This window comes from Myodes glareolus, chromosome 12 (genome assembly GCF_982192425.1).
Source record: "Myodes glareolus chromosome 12, mMyoGla1.1, whole genome shotgun sequence".
NCBI lineage: Eukaryota > Metazoa > Chordata > Mammalia > Rodentia > Cricetidae > Myodes > Myodes glareolus.
The window spans coordinates 76,518,207-76,539,875 of NC_142037.1; the positions used below are offsets into that span (position 1 = coordinate 76,518,207).

At 42.1% G+C, this 21,669-nt stretch overlaps 1 long non-coding RNA gene across 1 annotated transcript; it reads left to right on the top strand.

Annotated features, from left to right (window-relative positions):
* Positions 1-443: 443 nt before the first annotated feature.
* On the top strand, positions 444-6,004 carry LOC148120296 (uncharacterized). Its single transcript, XR_015739508.1, has 4 exons — positions 444-611; positions 2,285-2,358; positions 2,670-2,737; positions 5,468-6,004. It is a non-coding gene; the product is annotated as an uncharacterized LOC148120296 (long non-coding RNA).
* Positions 6,005-21,669: the final 15,665 nt, after the last annotated feature.

Consider the following 21,669-nt stretch of genomic DNA (forward strand, 5'->3'; position numbering starts at 1 on the left):
TGGCGGGAAGCCCGAGCCGCGTGCGCTCGCAGGAGGGTGTGCGGCGCGGGGTCCGCACGCGCGGGCGGGGCCGGCTCGGGAGGGCGTGCCGGGGGCGTGGCGCGAGGTGTCCCGGCCCGGAGCCCCGCGCGGCGGGCGGGCGGGAGGGCGAGCGAACGAGCGGGCGAACGGGTGGCGGTGGGCGGACCCCGGGGCAGGCGGCGCGGCGCCACCAGCGGTTCCCCGGCTCCCGCTCTCCGGGCCGCCAAGAACGAGCCGCCGTGGGCGGGGCCTGCGGTGATTGGCGGGCGGGCGGGGAGGTCGGAAGTACTTTGTTTTTTATGCTAATGAGGGAGTGGGGCTTGTCCGTATTTACGTTGAGGCGGGAGCCGCCGCCCTTCATTCACCCACATGGTCCTTCGAGGTGCCGCCGCCGCCGCCCGGCCTGCGCCTTCGCGCCACTTCGCGCCCGGCGGTGAGGCCGAGGGGTGGGGGGGACGGTGCCCCGCGTCCCTCCACGGAGCCCCCGAGCGCGGCCCGGGTCCGGCCACGCCGCACCCCCCACTCCCGGCCTGGGGCCTCGGACCGTAGTAGTGGCGCGGAGGCTGGCGAAGATGGTGGCGGCTGCTCCGGTGAGTGCGCCCGCCCGCCCCGCCGCCGGCTCGGGAAAAGGAAACCTGTTGTGCGCTCCCCGGCACGGCGGAGGCGGCGGGCGGGACGACCCGGGTCGGGGAGAATCGCGATCAGGGGGATCGAGGAGGGAGGGGGTGTCGGGCCGTTGGGCGCCGGCGTGCCCGGGACGGCCGTCCTGGTTCGCACGCGGGCCGGTGGGGCCCGAGGGGGCGGCGGCCCCGGAGCCCGGCGGGGGCCTGCCCGGCGCACACAATGGCCCTGGGGAGGGTGGGCACGAGGCCGCCGGCCGCTCCCGGGAGCCTCGGGGCCCGGGCGGGGTGCGCGGCGGCCGTGCGGGCAAAGTTTCTCCCGGGGGCGAGAGTTAAAGCGCCTGCAGAACAAAGCGGCGGCGGCACATGGGGCAGGCCGCGGGCCGGGAGGGGGCGCGCCCACGAGGAACCTGCGCGCGGGCGGGCGAGCGGCGTGGGCGGGAGGCCCCGAAACTTTGTGCGCGCCCGAGCTGGCGCCGGGACGCGGGGGCCGCGGGGCTCAGGCGCCACCCGCACGCTCCGCGTGGGCTTTTGTGTGCCACCGCGTGGGCAGCTCCCTCTGGTGCGGGGTGGCGCCCCATTGGCCCCGCCGGTGTCCCCCTCCCCCGCCAGGTCCCGGCTCGCCCCGGCGACGGCGTGGAGCCGGGACGGGGCGCTGGCTGGCGAGCGCGGCGCGGGAGGGCTGGGCGGGCTCGGTAGGAGCGGCGGCCCCGCCGCCATGTTCCTCCTGCGGGGCGGGCCGCGCCGCGCGCGCCGAGGGCGGGGGACATGGCGGCCACTGCGCGCCGCCCGCAGCCGATTGTTCCCGGCGCAGGCCTTGGGCCGCGTGCGGCGAGCCCGGCGGACGGACCCCCTTCCCCTCGGAGCCCCGATCGGGGCCCGCGCGGGGCACAAAGGACGGCCGGCGTGTCCGGAGCCTCGCTCCGCCCGGGCCTCGCCGCCGCTCGTCGCGCAGCCGCCCAGGAGCGGGCGGGCGGGGGGACTCGGCGCGTCCGGCTCTGACCTGCCGCCCCCTGGCGGCCGCGCGTGGACCCGCTGGCCCCCTTGTGCGACATGTGCTGTTGCCGGCCCGGGCTCCATGAGCGTGGCGGGCACTTGGCAGTGTGGGGTGTTCACCCCTGTCCGGTTTTCTCTTGATGAGCTGGCTCGAAGGGGAAAGAACCAGAGAGGGGAGCGGGCTGGTGGCTTCTGTGGGACCGGGAGAGGAGGAAATTAGCAACGTGGCCACGAGGATCACAGCAGTTGGGGAAACAACTCTTTATCCCGGCTTGCAGCCACGAGGTCTTGATGGGGGGAGGGGTGGTGAAGAATAGTCCTTCGGTCGCTCTTTTCCTCTGGCTTGAGCCACTGCCCTGTAGAGTTCAGGGTTGATGGTGGTCCTATGAACAGTATTTAAGGGAACACATTAATTCATGCACGGATATTTGAATCTTTGTAATTTTTCAACTTTATCCTCTGCTACCGTTTTTTACCCACTACATTGTTGGCCTGCCTCTGTTGTCCCTGTTTTTGGGGGGTTTTTTTGCATATGGATGGGATTCTCATTTATGAACGATAGAAATAAGCATGTTCGAATAGGATGTAGTAATTTTGAGCAAATGCGCTTATCCTTTCTCTGTCTCACCCCCTCCCCCCAACCCTAGTCATACACGTGGACCTAGCAGCACCCGAGGCTTTGCCCAAGGATACTTGGAGAGAAGGAAGTTTGCCTGGCTGGGTAAGTATATTTTTTGTAGTTACTTCTTATAAAGAGACTCGGTTTTTTACTTTTTGCCTTGGAGTTTTTACAACAGGCTTGAAGTTTTAAAGTATGAAATAAGTGCGTTTGGGGTTTTGTCAAGTTTTTACAAGTGTGGATGAGCTAGATTTTAAGTAAACCTACAGTAGGTTTTGGAGACTTGTAGGCCCTTTAAGTTGGATTGATAAAGAATATCTAATTTGGGGTGGTATGTAAAAGTTAACTTTTTACATTGTATAACTAATAAACTTAAGTGAATAAACAGTAATTGTGTTAATTATTTTGTCAAGTGTCTGCCCATTTGGAGGACAGAAGAAAAGAAATTGCTGCCTTTTGATCTGGAGTTTTCCTCTAAAAGGTACTAACAAGTCCAGCTGCCCTGCTGATGATGGTTCTCATTGGTGTAGAGCATAATTTTTGTGTTCCCTCAATGTGTGGACTTGGGAAACCCTAGTATAAGGAAGAGCCAACATCAAAATGTACAATTTGGACCATTGTGCTTTTAGATGATTTTTCTCTTTTTGGATTTAAGCTGAAATGTATGTTTGTCACAGGTGTTAAGAGCTTTGGGCTGTTATTCTAATTATTTATTTCAAATTTAGCAGGACTAAAGAGAACACCACCTTGAGACCCTGAAGAGTGTGACCAGTCAGAATAATGTCAAAGTGCTTACAGTGCAGGTAGTGATATGCGCATCTACTGCAGTGAAGGCACTTGTAGCATTATGGTGACAGCTGCCTCGGAGGGAGCCAAGGTGGGCGTCAAGTCACAGTGAGGGCTGCTGGTGCTGCTGAGTGCTTTTTGTTCTAAGGTGCATCTAGTGCAGATAGTGAAGTAGACTAGCATCTACTGCCCTAAGTGCTCCTTCTGGCATAAGAAGTTATGTCCTCACCTAATCCGAGTCAAGCAAGCATGTAGGGGTCTTAATAGTTTTTGTGTGCAGCCCTCTGTTAGTTTTGCATAGTTGCACTACAAGAAGAATGTGGTTGTGCAAATCTATGCAAAACTGATGGTGGCCTGCTATTTACTTCAAGTGTTGTTGTGTTTTCCTTTTTTTTTTTTTAACTAATTCTGTGCTTTTATTGTGTCTGTCGATGTAGACTCTGCGTGGTGTGTTTGATGACAGCTTCCGTAGCACTAAAGTGCTTATAGTGCAGGTAGTGTCTAGTCATCTACTGCATTACGAGCACTTCCAGTACTGCCAGCTGTAGAGCTCCAGCCTCGGCCTTCGCCCAGTCACACTGTCCTGGTACTGAGCACTGGTCTATGGTTAGTTTTGCAGGTTTGCATCCAGCTGTATAATACTCTGCTGTGCAAATCCATGCAAAACTGACTGTGGTGGTGACAAGTCTGTAGAAAATGAGGGAAACTCAAACCCCTTTCTACACAGGTCGGGATTTGTCGCAATGCTGTGTTTCTGTGTGGTATTGCACTTGTCCCGGCCTGTTGAGTTTGGTGGGGATTGTGACCAGAAGATGTGAAATTAATATTGCTGAAGATGCCGGTTTCCACTGTAAAGAGATTGTGTGAACTCTTTGTAACTTCTGTTGCTTTCACTGGTGTAAAACATGATGAAGGGTTTTGTTTTTTGTTTTTTTGTCAAAACTTGGTTTGTCTTTTACTAAGTCATTTCAGCTTGGGATTTGTATCTCAGATGTTTTTGTGGGCTTAGACCCACAAGTACCCAGTATGGTAGTGATAGAATGGGGCCCTTCACTGACTATTCAAGTGGATTGACGGGAGCTAAGAAAGCATTTTCTTTGAGTCTCTGGTAGAGGGTTTTGCTGTTACACTGTTGACATCCAGGTGAGGTGTTTTCTGATGATGCTGTTTCTCTGTATGTGGTCTTGGGAGCACTAGGTAACAGGCTCCTGCTCTGTTCTGTGCACACCTTGTAAGAACTGGAGGGCGGGCTTAAGGGAAAGACAAACTGTTGTCAGTGAGTGACAGGTATGCATACTTTCTCCCTGTTGCCCTGGAGTGTGCTGTCCTGGGATTAACAGCAGGAAAAGTTTTCTCCAAGTTTAGTTGGCATTCCCTCTAGATTTGGGCAACGCAGTTGGTTCCAGCTGTGTGGATAAATGTCATTGGAATGAAACATAAAAAATAGTAAAATTGATAAGGGTGAGCTGGTAACCAGATCTAAGTACTTAAGCAAGTATATCACCTTGGAAAAAGTGTTATCTTAAAAATTTGAAATTGTCATAACCTTTGTAGTAGACCACCTAGAGTTAGGTTTTTCCATCTCTCATGTGCTACTTTGTAAAAGAAATGTAAGAAGCTTAGTCTTGGATTCCTGAGCAGCAAGGCACACTGCAGATTCAGTGACTGTAAGATGCATATATGTTCAGGATAAAGAGTGATCAGAATTAATTGTACAATTATTAACAAAAAGGAAATGTACTTTTAACGTGAGTATTGAACTTTGAGGTGAAGAGAAGCTATTTTAATGACTAGTGAAGACCATTCCTTTAAAATGATGAGTTCTATAATGTCTCATGATTCATGTGTTCTATAAGGGGGTCTGTTGATTGTGTTCTAAAATTTTGAATATTATGTTCATCTTTAAAAGTAGGAAGCTTGTTGGGTGCTTTCTTCCATATGCTAAGTTACAAGTTTAAAACTAATGGGATCTTAATTAGTATCATTGGATGCTGAGCCTGTGTCATGGTATTTGTGTTGAATATTCTTCACTTGAGATTGTATCCTAGCAAAGCAATAAATGAATGTCCCTTTCAGGTACCACAGTGAAGTTTTTTCCAAGTTTTTTTTTTTAATTCTCCTTTAAGTTTGGTGGTACATAAGATCAGCAGCTGTGTAAACCTTGGTTCAACAGATAGGGAGACTAGTGGATGTCTTACTACTAATTTAAAAACGGTTTTGCTCTTATACTTTGATCTTGTGGTAGCTTAGGCCTATAGTCTTTCAGGAAAGAGGGAACATGTAGTTTTCTTGTATGTTACATGAAGATAGTTGTTAAATTTACCCTCTAATAGGAAAGAACCACTGTGAGGCTGTAAAAAATCCTTACTAAATCTTTACTAAGTGTTGACTTAACTGAAAGTCCCTGAGATGTTCATTTTAACAGGCCAGCCTAGGCCAGGCAACCATCTGGACTTTTCCCTGTGCGTGGTTTGAAGAGTCGGTACAACCTGCAGCGGTCTGGAGAAAGAACAAGTCAATGTCACTAAAAACCTGTTGTATGTATAATGAAATTCTGTTGTGTAACTGATAACACTATGTAGGTTGTCTGCCTTCAGAGATTTAACAGGCGAATGAAGCAGTGGAAAAAGTTCAGGGGTCATGCCTCCATGCAGCTTTCTAGTTTATTTTGTATAAAGGTGACTGCTTTGCTCTCTGCTCAGTCAGAACTGGTGTGGTTTTCATTAGACTAAATGGTTTATAGCATTGCCAGTTTGTATAGGATCTATTCAGAGGGCGCTGTGAGTTTTAAAGTATAGGAAGATGGTTGACAGGGGTTCAGTGTGTGAGTCATCAGACATGGGCAGAGCCTGAAGAGTGTGCTGCTCAGAGGTTCTTTTGATGCTAATAAACACTGTTTACAAACTTAATTTCCTGTACCTGATGAGCATGGTGAAATAAAGTTGAAACTTGTGGCACTGGTGATATTGTATCTTTATTTCCCTATAAGTAACCTAGACATTTTCCCTCTTGAGGGCATGGGGACCAGTCTTTAATGGTGGGCTTTGTATTTTTGTCTTAATTTTACAGGTAAGAGTTTTTATGGGGAAAGCTTAAGTAGTCCCATTCAAACATAGAAATTAAAAACAAGTTAGGGTGCCTTTTCAAATAAATTTGGAGGAAAGTAGGAACAAAGCTACTTTGGTTTGGGTTCCTAACATGCTTTGGAGGAAAGTAGGAACAAATACCAGATTTGCTTTTGAGGGCATTATGCCTTTTTAACTAAAACATGTATATGTGACAGTATGGAAGATAATTTTTCAGGGTTTGAGATTGCTACATGTAGATTGCTACACGTAGTAGATACATAAAAGTCATGGTAGATGAGAAACAAGGTACTAAATAAAGGCCAGTGATTTGAGCAATTCAAGTCTCATGTAGTGCAGAATACTTGGAGAAATCAGTACAGTGAGTACAGAATTAGTTCTTGTGTAAGGTGTTTGACGTTGCTGACAGGGAAGGGAAATATCTCAAGTTTTTACTTGTCTAATATACATTCCTAATAATTGAGATAGGTTATTAGGATTCAGTGATGTGGATGGAACGCTGCTTACAGGCTAGAGGGCTAGCACTTGTCAAGAGACTTGTCTGGAACAATGCATGGGTAAGTACAGTGAACAGAATTATACACTTGGTTTTATTACACAGATACCATTTAGAAAGCTTGTGCAGTGAATGAAGGATGATTTGCAGTATTGATGATTGTCTGGTTCTTATGTATATGGTTATTAAGACAAATAAATGTAACCAGTATATCCTGAGTTGTCTTAGTCATGAGCCATCAGAACACTTGAAGCCATGCCTTTGAGCTTACAGTCAAGGTTTTGTGGTTTCTGTGTAGAATTCTTTATGGACGTAGCACTTGTTTTTCCATAACGAGATGATAATGTTTGGGTTTTGCCCATCAACAGCAGTTAGGATAATTAGAAATTGCACTTAATTACTTCATTTCCATCCTACCAATCAAAAGAATTTGAGCTTTAATGTCTAAAGTTTACATGGTGTTTTACATGGTACTGTTTTCCCTGGCCCCAGACATCACATCTGTGCCCTCTTCTCACATGATAGCTAAAGTTTTAGAGTGCATGGTAGTTTTTTTTTTCCCCAGTGTGTGAACTCTGCATTCCTGTGTGCACATACATCCTCTGTCTTTCCCTCTTGCAGTCTAGCTCCTTTCTGCTCTGTTGTATATGTTAGGTCACAATCTCTACAGAAGAGAATAAGTTATGTCACCTAGCATGTTCGAGTTGGAGAATTTTAGGTACTTTTCCAAGCCTCCTTTGACGTCTGTCTTTATTTCTAGAGATGGAATGTGGTCCTGCCTCCAGCTTACAATGGTAATATGTAAACTGTGAGCCTGGTGACTTGAAGATACGGTCCATTGGTGCTTAGTATGTAAACCACCTGCTGTGTAGAGCCCACAAACACAGCTACTAGGTAGGAGTGCCCATGCGTTAGTGATGCTAGGGTGCCAAGGACCTGGGGCAGTTAACTAAAACGGCAAGAGTAAGTTGTATTGGGCACACGGGCAAATATCTCACCTGAAAGTGTAAAAGTGTTGGTGCCTGTTAGGAAAGGATAGCTTGGCAGGAGTGATCAGAGTTTCCTCATGATCAGGAAAATACAATAGTACTTGGCATTTTCAGGGACTTGAATTTGGCTTGAACCCTTAGCAGACTTAATGCTGAGGTTCGTTAACAGGGGCTTTGCTGCCTGGAGAAAATAAGACTAGTAGAATAATCCAATAGCTAGACTCACTCTCTTTTTTAATGGTTTCAGGTATAGACAGGTTGTGCTTGAATGTAGTTTGACCTCCTCCCTCCCAAGTGCTGGGATTAAAGATTTGTGCCACCACTGCCCAGGTGGTTTTTCAAATCCATATTTAGGACCTGAACATGGTGTTTAGTGGGGGTCAGCTTTGTACAACATAGTTTGTTCATTCTCACTTCATCTCACCCACTTTGTGCTCAACTGCTCAGGATGCTCAGTGCATTCCAATGAAGCATGATCAACCTACCAAAAGCCACATCATTACAACTGATGATCCCAGAAGCTCTCTTCTGGCCATAGCTTCTCAGTTTGGGATTGGTGCTCATGAACCTCTTAACCTGAGCAGAACATAAAAATGGCTGAAGGAGAATCAGGAGTTGAGGCCAATGGTAAATTCTGGACTGTATGAGACCCTGAACCAAAAATGCAACCACAACCTCAAGTAATCTGGGAATCAGTTTTCCTTTTGTATAAACACCGGTAAAGTGGGTCAATGTCACAAATCTTGGTAGAGAGGGTCTCCCATGGGTTGCACTTAGTGACAAAGCAGTAAAATTTCAGGTTTGTTTTTTTTTTAAGAAAGTATTACCTTCACAGATTACAGAATTATAGCAAAAAATTTTCTTGTAGCTTGTGTAGTTTAATCGTTCATGGGTGCCTGTAATATATAAGCTCCAGTCAGTGACTGGGTTCTGAGTTATCCTGTGATGCTTGGCTAATGGGTTAAGTTTAAGGGGTTGTTAACCCACATTAGTAACAAGCACAGGTTTTCCCACATTTAATATTTAACCAGCCTGCTTCTGAGAAGGAGTGTTAATCAGATTCACTGAGACATTTGATCTCCAAACTGGAATCTCGGGCATAGACTTTAAACAGTTTATGATGCTGTTGAATACAGATCACTTCCTCAGGTTGTTTGAATAGTTACAGATGAGAGGTCCTGGTCAGAGAAATAGGCCTATGTGGGCTGCAGCTCCCAAGGATTCTGATGGGGAGGGAAGGGGATTAAGGTGACCTGAGCAGTTTACACAGCAGTCTGCAGAGATCTCACCCACCATAGTGTGCTTGGCTGCTTGGTCTCCTATGTCATGTAGGACAGGCCTCTGCGTTCTCTCAAGTTAAACTGTTACTTGTCTTAGAGAACACATTTAGAATTTAAAGCCACCGTTTGCAGCTCTTTGGGTCGGAAGTCTTGAGGGAATCTCAACAGTTCAGAGAATTGGCCATTCAAGAGGAACGGTATCAGTGAGGCTTTGTTTCTGGAGCTCTAGGGGGGTCTGGATTCTCCTTGTCTTCCAGTCTACCGACTGCATTTCTTGGCGTACTCAGCAATAACAAGTGGAATCCTTCCACATGTATCTCCTACCTGCTCACATTCAGGGATCTTTGAGATTACATTGGGCTTTCCTAGATGCTACCCATGTTTTTATGGCCAGTCAGCTGACCTGATTCCATCTGCCTTCGCCTCCTTAACATTGCTGTGTCATACAGTTTTAGGATCCAGGGAGAATACTTGTCTATTTGCCTACTACCACAACCTCCTTTTTTTGTTTTTGTTTTGGAACCATGGTGATTTTAAATGTATGTATAGTCCTAGGCCTTTGCAACTCCTGAGGATTTAGACTCCAGAAAATTTCAAAAGCCTTGTTTGATGGAGGGCAAAGAAGCAAACGAAGGTGCTCATAAAGATTACTCCTCAGTGAACAAGCATGTGATCAGACTGGACTCTCTGAACATAGCTGGCAATGAGGACTGACTGAGAGGCCAATGATAATGGCGCTGGGTTTTGATTCTACTTGGATGCATACCTCCCTAGACCTAGATGGAGCGGGGAGGGCCTTGGACTTCCCACAGGGCAGGGCATCCTGTCTTAGGACTGGAGAGGGAGGGAGAGTGGGAGGGAAATGGGAGAAGGTGGAAATTTCTAATAATTTTAAAAAGATTACTCCTCAGCAATGTTTACCATCTTAGAGCAATGTAAGAAGCTCACAAACAATAGCTGCCACCGGGTAAAGAGAGCCCCACTAAAATGAAAGGGATCCACAGTGTCTCACCAGAGCATTCTAGAAAAAGTGGCACCCCAGTCAGTTAACAGGTTCCTTAAAGGTCTCCAGGTGATGGGGGTGAAATAGAAATGTTTGCTAGCCAATAGCATTCGTAAACACTGAAAGGTTTGTTTTTTTTCATACTTGAAAAAAGACGATCAGGATTTAAAGTGTAGGAATGCCTCTGGAGTTGTGATGAGACTTTTTGTAGAAGTTAAGAAATAATAAGCAGTTTGGTTGGTTTTTTTTTGTTAAAAGTATTAAAAGCAACCACCAATAAAGCAGGGGAAACCACTAACAGTTTATATAAAGAACAAAAAGAATCTATAACATGAAATCCTGGATTAATTTTGGCCATTAAGAATGTAGGCAGCTAGACAAGGGTGAGTCTCAGAGCTTACCTTGCTTACTTTCTGTCCTGGCTTTAAAACTGTAAAACCTAGGTTCCTAAAAACCAAAGAACAACTTAATTTGTTTTCCTTGAAATGTATGTAAAGGTCTTCAGCAAATATCTGTTAAATGAATGGAATATTTAAGTGTTCTGTGGTTAATGAAATCTTGTATTTCATTGCTCTGGTCTTCCTCTAAAGTTCTTCAATGTCTTATGATGCCATTTTGCTAGTTAACCTAGTTGTAGATACCGAAGACAGTGCTTATTTTAGGGCAAAGGAGAGCAAAGGACACATACAGTAGTGGCAAAGAGGCATTTGATACAGAAGAAAAACTATCTGCATAATTACATGTGCTGTGCAAGATTGACATGCATGACCAAATGGGGCAGGCAATGGAAACTTCTCTGTGTGACAGAATTCAGAGCAGCTTCCAAATCAAGAGACCTGGTGCACAGACTTTCAATCCCAACATTCTGGAGAGTGAGTTTAGCTCAGGTTGGGCTACATACCGAATTCAAGGCCATTCTTGGCAACTACTAAAGCCCTGTCTACAATAAAGCAAAGTTAAATACAGTTTTTCTGACTTTTAGTAGAGACTTGGCTTGATAGCACAGATGTTAAGTTACTGCTCTTGGAGAGGACCAAGGTTCAATTCCCAGTACCATGGTGGCTCACAGCCATGCATAACTAAGTCCCAGGGGCTTAAATGCCCTCTTCTGACATCCAACACCACCAGACAGACACACACATACATATATAAGTATATGCATCCCGGCAGGCAGAACACTCATATGCATAAAGCAAAGTAGGCCTTTAAGAAATGAGGTCATGACCTCAAGAATACTTTGTGCTGTTTTTCAGTAGCTGACCATGGTCTGGTGCGTAACCCTGTGCTAAAGGCTATGTGTCCTTAAAGATATTTAATTTTGAGGTAAGTCTTGTATAAAATAGAATTAGTGGAAGAAGATGTCAATGGAAGTCTCAGAAAGTCAGCACTGCTGGAGTTCATGGTGGGAATGACCAATAAGGTGAGTCCTGTGTACTTTTGGGGAACATTCCACCAGGTAAGTGGAGGGGCAGCCTTGTTAGTTTAATGTAGCATGCATAAGTACGTAAATTGATGGGTTTTATTCTTGACAATTTCACCTTTGTATGCTAGTCTTAATATGAGGAGTCACCAAATACCTAACATTTTTTGAAAACTGTTAAGAAAAAGTTGAATGTGTTAGTGCCAGCTGAGTGAATCCATTCAATGATGATTGGCATACAGTCCTGGTTTTCTTGTTTATATATAATTGGGTATCTCTTTCTCTTGTAGAACTGCTTAACTTCTTTAAAATGATGGAATGTTAAGAAATCAAAAACCCTACATAAGACATTTTATTCCTTTTAAAGACACTCAATTCTTCATTTTTAAAACTTACTGTAACATTTTAAATACAGGTTTGTCTCCAGAAGGATGCCATTCGCAAGGAATTTTCAGTTTTGTATAAGGCTATTACTTTGATATCATTTGGTTTGTAAAAAAAAAAAAATTAGGGACAGCAATACATTTAGAAGCCATATAATTCAACCGTAAATTACAGGGTTCTTACACACACCCGGTTCTGGGTAATGATAGGGTCTAGGAAAAGGAAGCACTGATTAACCTTAGAAAGAAAAAAAGAAAAACTCGCACAAAAATGAAAGAATCAATGAGATTATGCTGCAGCAATTTAATAAATATTTTATAATGGGATTATTTTAAACGACAACTGTAACCCTAGTTTAAGAAAACAATGTTAGCTAACTGTAGCCTGTGCTGCCGGGATGCTGAAGGCAGTTCTGAGGTCCACAGCTGACGTTTACACATTAACCCTGCTGGGACGCAGTCTTAAGTGCTGTGACGCTGTTCTTTCCTGGACTCCTCAAATAATTGGGAGAAGTTTGAGGAAATCAATCTTTTTTAAATAGTTAACCATAAGGCATATTTATCTTAGCAAATAAGATGCTTTCAAAATGTTCCACTTTTGAAACTGCTTGAATCGTTTATGTTGACCCAATGACTTTGTTTGCAAAAGTTAACTGAAGTACAGTTAAGCAATTGTTTGGCACATTTGGACATTGTAAATGATCGTACAGGATAAGATGAAAAAGTGAATTTTTAAAAGTTAATGATGAGCAGACTTTCACTCTCCCTAGATCGTTAGGAGTATTTATTTGAGAAGTTCCTAGTTATGAAGCAGCTTGTTTTTGTCCATGTACATATTCTATCTGTTTCTTCCTTATGTATTTCTCCCCCTTTTCTGTCTGTAGCATCTGCATTTAGTGTTAATATATGTACCCTTAAGGAGTTTTCTAGTAATTATTAACGTTTATATAATTCTAAGTACTTGGAGACTTATAAAAATAATAGGAATAATTTTAGTTTTCATTTGTACATTTTACATTCCTGTGGAAAATTCAGGCCAAAAGTAAATGTTAAAAAAGTAATAGTATACTTTGATATGAGTGATGAAGGCCAAATTCAAATTTTCTTAATATTTTGTTTTTCCTCTTTCCTTCACCTTGTTTCTTCCAGTTTTACATCTGTTCAAAACAACAAACAAAAACTACACAATGTGCTGTACACTTTCTAGCTTGACATCCAGTGGGAAGAAATCTGCCTTCTTTCTGGACCAAGTTATGTGCTGCAATTCACAGTACCTGCATACGTTCAAGATACTTAGGCATAGATGGCAACAAATCATTGTGAGATTTGGGACTAGAATCATTGTGTGTTGAAAGGTAGTTTGGGTGAGAATGGCCCCTGTGGGCCATTACCTTTGAATACTTCCATCTCCAAATGGTGGCTATTTGAGGAGGATTTGGAAGTGTGGTCTTGCTAGAGGAAGCATACCCTTTGATCCTGCTAGTGGGTCCAGATGTGAGCGCTTAGCTATTCCTGCTGTCAGGTAATTTTAATAAATTTAATAAATTTACCTTTGCTCCACTATCCCTTTGCCTCTGTCAAATTAGATTGGACTCTAATCCTGAAACGGTAAACCCAATTAAACACGTTCATAGATTGCCTTGGTCATGGTGTTATATCACAGCCATGGGGAAAAGGCAAATGCAGATGGGCTAGAAAATGAGATGATACAAGAGAATGAGATGGGATGAAGAAAGCAACCATGATCCACATTAACTTCTGAGCTCTTCAGTAAAATGAGACCATAACTAATACCCACTGACATGACAAAAGATGCCTCTAAAAACAGAAAGGTCCATTGTGCTGCCTTGAGGACACTGACAACAACAACAGAAGCTTACTCCTCAGCTGTCCTTGCCCCTGCACATTTGTTTCCTTAGCAGAAACAAGGAGTTAGTAGGCAGCCACTCTGCTCTGCAGCAGAACTGTCAGGGAGTACAATGGCAGTGTGGTTGCCTGGAAACTTGAGGAGTGAATAATGGTCAAAGTTAATTTTGAGTAGTTGTGTTATGTGAATTCTATTTAATAAACTTAGCTAGGGTGGCTAACATGTCAAGCACCAGGAAATTAATTTAATCCTGGCACAAACTTAATCATTGCTTGGTAAAGTTCTCCATATCAAGGATGAAGAATTCAGGCAGTTACCCAGGTAACCTCCATTTATGGGGCAAAATGAAGCCAACATATGTCTTAGAATGTCTAAGGCTATGCTTCTAAATTTTCCTAATACTGTGACCCCTTAGAACAGTTTCTCACAGGGTGAGACCAATCATAAAATTATTTTCATTGCTACTCTATAACTGTAATTTGGCTACTCTTACGTATTATACTGTAAATATGTTTTCTCATGGTCTGAACTGACTTCTATGAAAGGGTTGTTTGACCCTAGAGGGGTCATGTCCCATAGGTTGAGAACCAGTGTTTGAAAAATACTTTGATTTGAAGAGAAGATTTAACTTTCCAAGGGGGTACAAGGAATATGTAATTCCATGACATTAACTAAAAGTTAGAAGAAAACAAAATAAGATGGATCAATGAACATTGAGAGTAACAACTCTCAATACTAAAAATCCTAATTTCTAATGAAAGCTGCAGACAGAATGGGTTAAAAAGCAGGTTCCATTTTATTGTGCCTCCATAAAATTTCATCATCAGCCATAGACACCACTTTAGGATCAAAGGGTGGAAAAATACTCCAAGCAAATGGAACAAAGAAACAAGCAGTTATATAGCTATTGTAATATCTGACAAAAGAAACTTAAAAACCAAAAGGAATCAAGTGACAGAAAAACATTTCATATTCTGAGAAGAAAATTTTCATCAAAAGAAAATTAATTCTAAACAAGAACATCCACAAAACAAATGTAATTAGATCTGAAATCACAGATTAATCTCATATGATAATATGATTGTCAATAGGTGTCTGGCCCCTCAGAACAACTAGATAGAGAAACTCAGATACATCAGTTAATAGACACCTACAGAATGAATACTCAGCGTTTCTTGGTCATTGTTCTACTTCCATGAAAAACACCACAGCCCTGGCAATTCTTATAAAAGAAAGCATTTAATTGGGGCTGGCTTACAGTCTCAGTGCTTTAAGGCATTGTCAACATGATGGGGAGCATCATGGCAGTGGTGTGAAGACATGTACTGGAGGACTAGCTGGGGGATCTACATCAAGATTTCAACATCAGGAAGAAAGAAAGTCACTGGACCAGGCTTGTGCTTTCAGTTCCTCCAACAAGCCCATACATCCTAATCTCAAGTAGCACCCTTTCCTAATGACAGGGCATTCAAATATAAGAGCCTATGGGGCTGTTCCTGTTGAAAGCACACCACCACCCAGACACCCACGAATATACTTTCTTAAATGTTCATGGAACTTTCTGCAAAATTGACCACAATCAGGACATAAAGGAAGTCTCAACAAGTTTATGAAAATTGAAATTACATCTTTCTATTTGACCATAAAGGAGTAAAACTGAATATAAAAACAAACATCAGAAAGTACACAAACTCAGGGAAGCAAAACACATTACTGGTTGGTAATGAAACAGAGAAACTAAGAAGAAAATTTAATTTTTCTAGTATTAACTGAAAACCCAATACACCAATCCTACGAAACACAGTGAAAGCAATTCTAAGAGAATAGAAAGTTCATAGCATTAAGTACCTAAATGAACAAAACTGGAGAGCTTAAATATTAATAACATAATGCTGCATCTAAAAACAAGAGCACCAAATAATAGATAGTAAGAGAAAATAAAAGTCAGGGCTGAAATTTGTGAATTAGAACAAAGCATCAACAACGAAAGATATGAAGAATCAATGGAGTTGGCACATTGAATAAATTGACAAGACTGACAAAACATTAAACATACTAATGAAGAGAGCTAATATACAATTTAATAAAATCAGCTGAAAAGAGAAATATCAAGAGATATGCTGAAGAATTCAGAGAATCATAAAAATGTCTGTACTTCACTATGCCTGAAAATTTTAGTGAAATAGATGAATTTCTAGTTACATATGACCTACTAAAGTTGAATCAAGATGATGTAAATAATTTAAAAATGCATATAACAACCGAAAAGATAAAAGCAGTAGTTTAAAATCAAACATTCTCAAAAAGAAGTCATGGCCCAGGTGTATATATCTCATGATTGCACCAAATCTTAAAGAAGAACCAATATCAATACTCAAATAATTCTGCAAAATAGAAACTGAAGAAACATTTCCAAGTTATTTTTGTGAAGTTCTTACCTTCATACTAAGGTCGCATGAAGACTCAACAATAAAGGAAATTATAGATCAATATGAACACAGATGCAAACATTTACAAAAATGTAAACCAAATTCAAGAATTCATCAAAAAGATTATCCACCAAAACCAAGTTGGCTTCTGAGAAATGCATGGATGGTTCAATATATATATTACAAACCTATACATGTATATATACAAATATAAATGAAGTAACATGATAAGTGTTATACACTTTATAACTATGCACTTTATATGATAAGTATATAAAACCAATAAATGTAGCCCACCACAAAAAATAAACCCACTAAAACACAAAACCATATGATCATCTCACTAAATGAGTAAAGGCCTTTGACAAATCCATCACCCTTTCCTGACAAAAGCATGAGAGAGTCTAGGGATACAGGGGTTGTATCTCAACATAATTAAAGCAATTTATAACAACTCACAGACAGCATCAACCTAGATGAATTCATATCATTATCGTTTCTCCTAAAATCAGAAACGAGAAGGATGTCCAGTCTCTCTATTTCTCTTAAATAGACTTAAAGACTTAGCAAGAACAAAAAGACACTAAGGACAAAAAAGTAGGAAAGAAAGAAGTCACTGATTGTGTACATAAAAGACCCTGAATAGTCTGCCAGCAAACTCCTAGAGCAAGAAGCATATTCAGGAAAGTAGTAGGATAAAACATCAACACAAATATTAGTAGCATTCCTACATACAAATGATGAGCATATCGAGAAAGAAATCTGGGAAACAATTACATTTACAATAGCCTCAAAAAAGTTAACTTTGAGGAAGACTTAGTAAGAAAAAGACATGAAATCTTTGCAAAATTGAATAAAAAAAATAAGATACCAGCATAGGAGAGACCTATGTTCACAGATTAGAAGGATTAAGATTAAGAAAGTGACCATCCTACCAAAAGCAATTTACAAAACAATTCCCATCAAATATTTTAACTCACTTCTTCACCAATATTGAAAAAAATATATTAAATTTTATTTGGAAGCATAAACAACATGGCAGCCAAGACAATCCTGAATGATAAAAGAACTGCTAGAATTATTGCTATCTCTGATTTTAAGTTGTACTTTGTAGATACGGCCATAAAACAACATGGTACTGGCAGAAAAACAGACACATCCATGAAAAGCATAGAATTTAGGACCCAGATATAAATCCACACATCAAGAGCCACCTGGTTTTTAACAACAACAACAAAAAAAGCAAAAAATAAGCACTCAAGAAGGTAACATCTTCAATTTAGAGTACTGTTTGAATAGGTATTATGCAATTCCTAATTGGTCTTAATAATAAAAATTTGGAATCATAAATTAGGGCGTAAAAGCTGAAAGATCAGAGAAGCAGAACAGCCAGCCTCTAGTTCTTACCTTTACAAAAATCCTCAGATTGAGTTGGGTATACAATCTCTAGAAGTCCTGAGACTGAATATTTGAGCTTCTGTCTCCTCCTACTTTATATCCCTCTCTCCACCCAGCCATATTCCTTCCCATCTCCAACTCCCTAGTACTGGGATTAAAGACGTGTCATCCAAAGTGCTGGGATCAAAGGTGTGAGTTCTGTTTCTGCTTTAGACTGATGTAGCCCAGGTTGGCCTTGAGCTCACAAAGATCTGTATGCTTCTGTCTCCCAAGCCCTGGGATTAAAGATATATACCTCCACTACCTGGATTCTATAGCTAGTGTGGCTAGCTCCACACTCTGATCTTCAGGCAAGCTTTATTTGTTACAGCACAAACAAAATATCACCACAAATAGTATAGGTACGTACAGAAGAGTAAAAGTAGATCCTCATGGCGTACTCTGCATATAACTCCAAATGGATCAAGGACCTAGACACTGAAATCTGAAAGGAGAAGGTTGGGAATATGCTTGAATTTCCAGAAGCAGGAAAGAACATTCTGAACAGAACTCTGATAGCCTAGGCATTAAGACTAACAACTGACAAATGGGACCTCAAGAAACTAAGGCAAAGGGCACTCGGTGTTCTGGTATTGTGCTGAATATATTTCTCGGCTGTCAGAGTTTTCTGGTAGAGTATTTGGGTATTTTATGACCAGAATCATCTGTACATCAGGACATCATTTGAGCAATGACACAGACTATAGATTGGGGAAAAGTCATTACTAACTATACATCTGAACATCTGACAGTATAATATACAAAGAACCCAAAAGACTAAACAAGAAAAAATGACCCAATTAAAAATGGGACATGGAACTGAGCAGGACTCTCAAGATGAAGTATAAATGACTGGAAATAATTTTTAAAAAATGATTGAAATCTCTTAGGGTAATGTACAAGTTAAAACTACTTTGAGACGTCACACTTTTCCAGTGAGAATGGCCAACATCAAAGAAACAAATGACAATGAATGCTGGCATTGTTATAGGAAGAGGGTAACTCTTATTGTTGGTGCAAAGTGGTACCGCTATTATGGTAATCAGCGTGGAGTGTCTTAAAAAGCAAGAAATAGATACCACACGATACAGCTGTATACTTTTGCTCATTCACACAATGTACTTTATATCTTACTGCTGAGATGCTTTTCTGTGTTCATTGCTGTTTCATTCACCGTAACCAGGATGTAGAAACAACTTAGTTGGAAAAGAACCCAAAATGTTTAAGAAAAGAGCAGAACCAAAATAAAATACTAAAGAAAATGTGAAGCAGATATGGGGAATAGAAATGCTCTTCTTAATGATCGAGCAGACAAGAAAAAAATCACAAATTTTCATAAGAAGTGGACAGGAGAAATCTGTGAGAAATTAAGGCTACGAAAAATGTCAAACATGCTGGTTGAGAGTAATTGCTGAATTATCATTAGGAAGGGGGCAAGCATGGAGTATATATATTTTAGTTAGTGATGGGGGAACATCTTGCAAAATTTTCACAATTACTTCTATACTTCCTAAACTGTTTCTGTGGGAGAATCTACCTTACTAACTTACCACTTAGAAGTTTAAAAAAAGTGATGCTTGCAAAATCCAAGTCATTTCTTCTTAAAGTAAGCCTTCTGAATCTTTTTGTCTTTGGATGCACCGTGAGTCATCTCTGATGGAAAAGAATCAGAGGTAAATTCTAAGGCCTGAGAGTGCAGCATGGTGAGAGGGACCTTGCTCTGGGTGACTTTTTTTGTGGCAACCCTCTTCAGCAAATGGAATAGTGATCATAGCAGAGTCATTGACAAGGGTCTACATGCAAAAATAGAGTTCTTTTTTAACAGTGATTCCCTCGAGTAGGAGTGACTGAAATGGAAAATAAGCTTACAGACTTGACAGCTACTAAAGTTGCCTTGTGTCCCACCTCGTGACATCTTATAAAGGTCCCTTAGCAATTGCATTCCCAAGCTAGGCTAAAATGACTCCATGATGAAAATTAATTCACATACCAGCAGCATATGAACATTAATAACGTTTTGTCTCTTTGATTAGGAAATTCAAGCTATACAGCCCAGACATAATACAAGATAATGTCTGGATACTCTGAAAAATAGGTACGTTTGTCTAGAACTTGTTGCCTAAGAAGTTGCTGGAGTACATGTGTGTAGGTGCACCAGCAGCCAGAAGAGGGTGTTGGACTCCCTGAAACTGGAGTTATTGGCTGTTGTGAGCTGTCTGACTTGGGTGATAGGAACTGAACTCGGATTCTTTAAGAGAACAGCAAACACTCTTAGGTAATGAACCATCTCTCCAGCCCTGAGCAAAGATTTAAAAATGCTTATTTAAAGTTGCAGGATACAGCACTTTCCCTGAGCACCAGTCTGCTTGTGTCCTGCATTCATCCTAACCTACCACAGCAAGGGGTAGAGGATCTTGAACTCAACTGTGCTAGAAAGTGGACTGCATTGATATTGTGTGGGTTTTATGCAGACCAGCATAGTTTCCGAGAGTTCATAAGTACAGTGCTTCTGTCATGTCCAAAACATACTCTTGATCTGGTCATCTCAAACCTCTGGCTTTTATAACTTTCTGACCCTTTTTCTTGACTGTTCCTGAACCTTGGGAGGATGAAGTGTGATACAGATGTCCCATTTGGGCTGAACTCTTCATAGTTATATGTTCTCTATACTTTGATCACTTGTGAATTTCTGCATTAACTGCCAATCTACTACATAAAGATACTTCTCTAATGAGGTCTGATGGTTACACTAATCTTTTAATATAGAGACATGAATTTAGAATTCAGTTTGAATTTATATTCAGTTAACAAAATAGCTGGTTGGGGCCCAGGAACCCTCCAACCGTCGTTGTAGGAACCAGACTTACAGCACAAGGCATGACTATCTTTCTTTGGGTAGGCTTTAAATACAATCAGAAAGTAACTGGTTGTTACTTCTCTCTTGGTTGGTTTTTACTGTTAACTTGGCATAACCCAGAGTCACCTGAGAAGAGAGAATCTACACTGAAGAATTGTCCCGATAAGAACTTATATGTGGGATTTCTATTAAATGTTCCATGATTATTAATTAATGTGGGAGAGTCCAGTTAATTGTGGTCAGTGTCATCCCTAGGCAGATAGTCTTGGCCTGTATAAGAAAGCTAGCTGATCACAAGTCAGTAAGCTAACCAATCGTAAGCTTACTTAGCCTACTCTATGGTTTCTGCTGTAGGTCCTGTCCTGACTTTCCCCAGTGACAGACTGTCCTGAGAATGTAAGGTGAAAGAAACTGTTTTCGTTTGAGTTACATTTCATCAGAGGGTTTTGTCACAGCAACAGACTGAAACTAGAGTATCGCTAACCTTTGCACCACTGCTGCACCCATAGGCATAACATTTCATGTTTGTAGGTTATTGTAGATCCCAGGGTTCACAGCAGGGTTATGACTGCTGCCCCGGAGTCCCCAGAAAGTCTGCGTAGCATCTTCTGGTACTATGAATGTCAATCATCAGGAACAAAGCTTACTGTGCAGTACCAACTTGATGTTTCTGTGTTCTATGACCAAAGTGTATAGTGTGTTCAGCAATAGAGTCTTACCATCAAGTTCTGGTGCATAACCAAGAGCGATGACAATATCCTGTATTGTTTTAGAGATTTTCAGGATGCTCCTGACCAACAACTTAAGAAAAAGTGGAAAGGTGTCCGATGTCTAGCACTGAGTTTTTATTTGTCAGCTTATGGGTTCTGGGAGGAATACAATCCCGTAGTATGGTAACGCCAATTACACACTCGTGCGCGTGCTAGATTATGAAATTATAGTTTGCATATGGCTTTTTCAAAAAGCCTTAGTTCTCACTCACATTGGTTCCTAGTGTCAAATCTTTAGATTTGTGTGTTCAACTTGGAGTACGCACAGGTCCAGGAACTAGAAAGGAGTCAGTGGTGAGTAAGGAGAAGGAAGGTCTTGAGGGAGTAGATATAGTAGTAATAGAGAGGAGGTTTAAGTGGAGAAAGGGATGGGAGGATAGGGCAGAAGAGTAGGTCAGGAGAGGTAATCCGATTGTTTTTAAGTGAAAAAAGCTCCCTGAGTGTTTGTTTGGTGACAACCAGAGAGAGTATTCTAATTTGCATTCATGTATAAGAGAGACTTCTCGACAGGGGATGTAAGTGGAAGTGCACAGCTGGTTTTCCAGTTCTGTTCAGCACGTGTCTTCCCTCTCTGCTCTTTTCCTCTATTCTAATCAGAAGTAGAGTGCGG